This window comes from Nyctereutes procyonoides, unplaced genomic scaffold (assembly GCF_905146905.1).
Source record: "Nyctereutes procyonoides isolate TBG_1078 unplaced genomic scaffold, NYPRO_anot_genome, whole genome shotgun sequence".
In the NCBI taxonomy this organism is placed as follows: Eukaryota; Metazoa; Chordata; class Mammalia; order Carnivora; family Canidae; genus Nyctereutes; species Nyctereutes procyonoides.
The window spans coordinates 3,089,779-3,094,697 of record NW_026575024.1 but is presented as its reverse complement, the minus strand read 5'-3'; positions in this window follow the sequence as shown (position 1 = coordinate 3,094,697).

Sequence of the window (4,919 nt, the reverse complement as noted above, 5' to 3'; positions counted from 1 at the left end):
CAATAAGCCAGGGCAGGCGTGGCAGCCAGGACTCCACTGGGTGGTTGCATGTTCAATCCCAGAACAAGCCCGTTCATGTTGATAATGGCTCTTTCCTGACGGCTCAACTGATGCCTCAAAGCAGCGCGGCAGCTCTTCTTAGACCCACTTTACAGCTGAGGAAGCCAGGGCCCGATGCCCTTTATTGACTTCTCCAAATTCACTTCATAGGAAGTGACAGGGTTGAGACTTGAACCCGGGTCTTCAGAACCCCTGCTCTTTACCGCTAAACAAGCACTGGGGTTGAGCAGTTGAGGCTCAGATCCCAGCTCACGGTCTGCTGGCTGTGGGGCTGGGCCTGGGCAAGTCAGGGGCCGTGTGCACAAGGCTGACCCCTGATAGGGTGAGAGTGAGGTGGATGAGGGCCTGCCCCATCTTGCCCACTGTTCCTGGCCTTGGCCCCTAAGACCCCGTGGGAGCTGGCTCCTGTTTCCAACCTTCCCTGTCCCCTGCAGCCCATTGGTTTCCTTGTGGCTCCTGCCTCAGGATCTTGGCACGTGCTGCTCCCTGTGTCTGGGGTGCCTCACCCTCAGACACCCTCATGGCTGGCTCTTCATTTCCCTGGGGCCTCAGCTCGAATGCCATCCCATCAAAGGGCATATCCCTGGCGGCGTATCTAAAATGACACCCCGACCCATCCCTGGCATGTCCTGATGCCTTCAACCTGCATCCTTGTTCTGCATAACACTTTCCACCCTCTGGTTTGCTTCTGCGGGAAGGAAGCCCCAGGAGAGCCTGCACCTCACCTTGGTCACTGGGGTATCTCTGGGCCTAGAACCAGAGTCCATGCACCACGAGAGAATGGGAGGTGCTTCCCACGGGGCTGTGTGGGGGTACGGAATCAATATTAGCTTATACCCTTACTTTTTAGAGTTTTGCTTTAGCAATCAAAGATTTATAGGAGCCGCACAGAGTTTTGCTTTCAGTGAAGTCATAAAGAACTCTGGAACCGTCCACGAAACCACTGTGTGTTTATAACTTTTCTAATGTTAAGGTTTTTTTTTTTAATAGAAAAAACATTATTGGATAAGGAAAATAAAAATCGCTTGTCGTACTTTTCAACATTTTCATACTGTCTCACTTAAGGTTGGGTAAATGTTTATATTTTTTGCCCTTTCGTATTTTGTTCTTCTAATTGTGGCAAAATGTGGGTAACACAAAGTCTGCTGCACGGGGTTTCTGTAAGTGTGTGTTAGTGGTGCTGAGCACATTCACACTGTCGTGCACAGCTGTGCTTTAACCCCTGCAACGTGTTTGCTGCCCTTCCACCCCTGTAGGTGCACGGCAGGTGCTCTGCAGGGCAGTGGGGCGCCCTTCGCTACTTGCTGGCCTCACAGGGTCCCTGTGAGTCACCCCTGTCTCTTCCCAACTCCCTTGCTTTGGATTTCAGGGAGAAGCAAAGGAAAGAATTCAGGTCTTACGAGATGCCACAAATAAATAAATTCACATAGTGGCAGAGGGAAGGGAGGAAGAGACCGTATCTGGCAGGTCAGGGAGGGCCTCACTGAGGAGATGACCAGAAGGAGCAGAGAACAGAAGGGACAGTGAGGGCTGTGTGTCTGTGGTCCGGGGGAGACGTGCTTGTGGATTCCAGGACTGGCTTGAGCGAGGTGGGCAGGGGCAAAGAAGCAAAGGAGGCCAGGGTCACAACGCCCCTCGATCAGAGGACAGACCTAAAGCTGGCCAGCAGGGTGGTGTATTGGGGTCACACAGCACCCCCACTCCCCAAGGCCAGGCAGCAGCTCCCGCCATCTGCCTCCTGGGAGCAACTGGTAGAGAGACAGGTTGGTGCCTGGGGTGGCCACCCACCCCACCCCCAGGCAGCCAGGGCAGGCACCCTGGACCCCCAGCCGGCCAGGTGGACAGATGCAGCAGGGAGCCCAACTGGGCCTGGTTATGGGGATGGCACCCGTGGAGTCTTCCCGCGCATCGGAGGTTCTGGGAGCCAGGCTGTGGCCATTTTCCCTCTTTGTGTTGTCCAGGGCCCAGGGGCAGCCCCTCGGAGGCAGAGAGGAGGCCAGGTGTGTGCATGTGTATGTGTGTGTACATGTGTGTGCAGGTGCACGTGTGCACGTGTGTACATGTGTGTACGTGTGCATGCAGGGGTGTGTACATGTGTGTGCACATGTATGTGCAGGTGCGCGTGTGTACATGTGTGTGCACGTGTGCGTGCATGTGTGTGCAGGTGTGTGTGCGTGCAGGTGTGTGTACGTGTGGGTGCAGGTGCATGTGTGTGTGCAGGTGCATGTGCATGCAGGTGTGTGTACGTGTGCGTGCAGGTACATGTGTGTGTACATGTGTGCAGGTGTGTGTGTACGTGTGCGTGTAGGTGCGTGCCTTCACCGGCCGTTGCCCTGGGTCCCCTGCCAGGCCGGGCTGCCCTAGCAGGCTGGGTGAGTCTGGCCCACACTGGCCAACACCACTTGCCCAACTCAAGTGGCATATCGGTTCCTCCATGACATTCTATTTGTCTTATTTGTCCGTGATTTTCCTCAAGCGCCGGTGTTTCCACGCTTCCCGCTTTAGTGACCGTCCATGATGGTCTGAATCCCCCCGGGGCCTCCCCTCTGCTCGGCGGCTGCACGTTTCCTTCCAGCCCTTCTGAGATTCCTCCCGATTTCACGTGCACGCCCTCCCCAGGGCTCGGGATGCGGCTGGTTCTCAGGCGCCGCGACTGGCCTTCCTTAGCGCCAGGTGGCTCAGGGAAGCCCTGTGTGACGGGGACCGGAGCCTGGACTTGTGTTCCTAGGGTTTGGTGCTCAGAAAGTCAGCTATGTCTTTGGGGTCTTGACCAGAACAGGATTTCCTGGAAATACCGTGCCGTCTCTGCTCCTGCGGTCCTTGCAGTGACACACAGATGGGGCAGGGGACCAGGGGACTGCCCGGGCCGCCTCTGCTGATGTGGCGGCAGGGCCACGGGGCCCCCAGTCCTCTCCTTGCTCAGCGACGAAAGCCCCCGGGGCTGCCCTGCTGTGGCCACCGCGTCTCACCTTCTCGCCACCTGCTTGCGGCGGGGCTCCGAGGGCTCCGGGCCAGGGCTGAGGGCGGCAGGAGGACAAGATGAGGCCCGCAGTCCCCCCCGCGACAGGCGTCTCGGCGCTGGCAGCCAAGGGTGATTTATGGAGCCCTGTGCCGTTTCCCCAAGACAGATTACCGGACGTGCAAACCTCTTTGCTATCATTCTTCCAATTATCTCAGGCAGCAAGACGAGAGGAAGAGGCTCAGATGCCTAATGCGGACAAGCACAAAGTGAGGGACCCCAAGGCTGACCATGCGCTCTGGGGGTGCAGTTCAAGTAGATTCCTTCCCAACGTGCTTGCCCCGAGGCCTCTTCGTTCTGGACGCGGGTTACCAATTTCTCCGACACTAGCTGTCGACCTGGGGACGTTCGTTTGATCTCAGGAACCGCATTTGGAGCATAAGCTTTGAAATTGCTCCAGGACCTTCGGACACATGCCTGGGTCTGTGTGATGAGGAGGAGCCACGCCCAGTGCTTGCCGCTCCCAGTTTGCTTTGGGGACCCACCTGGCCCCACGTGGCTCTGTCGGGGTGGCCGCGTACCCCGCTTGCTCTCGGATCTGCTTCTCTTCCTTCCCTGCTCTCACCTGCATCACAAGGCACTGCCTTTCCCAGCCTCAGCCCCTGGGGTGCATGGACGAAGGCGGGGGGGCAAGAAGCCCCCTTGCTTCTGTGTTCTCCTCCCGGGTCTTGGGAGGTGTCTCCAGCGCAGCCTCTAGTTCCCACTGCACAGCCGTCCTGCCCTGTGCCCTACTCCTGCCATGATGCCACCTTAGCACGATGGCCTTGGCATCTATGTCCTGGCAAGGCCACCTCTGCCATTTCGTCTTTAGTCCTATGGTTATTGTGCCAGTGATGGAAAAGCAGAGAAGCCAGAGGGATGGGGAGGGAAGTCGGAGGTTGAAGTGGCTGGAAGCTGCCCCCACCTCCAGCTGAAGCTACCCAGAGCCAGAATGCAAGGAAGATCCAGGCTGGTTTCTATTTCCCTAAATGGACCCTAACTAATTGTCCCTGCGGTAAGCACGTGACCCAGGCCTGTCGATCAGAAAGCCACAGCCCCCTAGCAATGGGAAGATTGGTTCAGGGAAGGGAACGTGACGTAGTGAAGCCAATTAGAAGCAATCAGACTTAATTCTGAGTCTTTTGCTTCATTTAAGGGGAAGCTGCCACTTTCTTTCTCACCTAGACTCTGTGACAACGGGGACCAGGAGCTGCTGCTGACAGCATCCCAATACCATCACCTGAGCCAGGCTAGTACTGAAGACAGAGCTCCTAAACTTTGCTGAATGCAATAACTTCCTCTTTCGAACATAAGCCAGTTTGGGTTGGATTTTATCACTTGCAACAGGAAAAGTCTTAACAGACAGATCTCCCTTATACAAAGTGGCAGTCGCCCAGGCAACAGGATCAGGTGGGGAGGACACGAGACGCATTGGTCAAAGTTGGTCCTGTGCCCACATCTGCCATTAACTCGTTAACTGACCCTGAGCAAGCCGTTTCCTCCTGGGGACCTCAGCTCGCTCCCCAGGAAACGGGGAGGTGGATGGTCCTTCCAGCCAGGACTCAAGTGCCCTGTAGCATAAGGAATACAGGACAGCTGAAGGCTCCAGATGTGGTGGCACGCGCTGTTCCACTGCACGGCTCTTCTCAGCCTCCCTCTTGGTGGTGAAGTCATTCCGGAACCGGCTGCTTCTAACGATGTATGTCCTACCATAAACTAGTTCACTTCAGGTTGTTTTCCTTGGGGACAGTACACTGGTGTGTCACAGGCCTGTGGTTTGAGGGAAGGGGTTAGAGCAAAAGGCTGCCTAAAGGGCCACTAGATTTGACCGGCATCAAAATTTGACAGAAGGCAGGCTCCA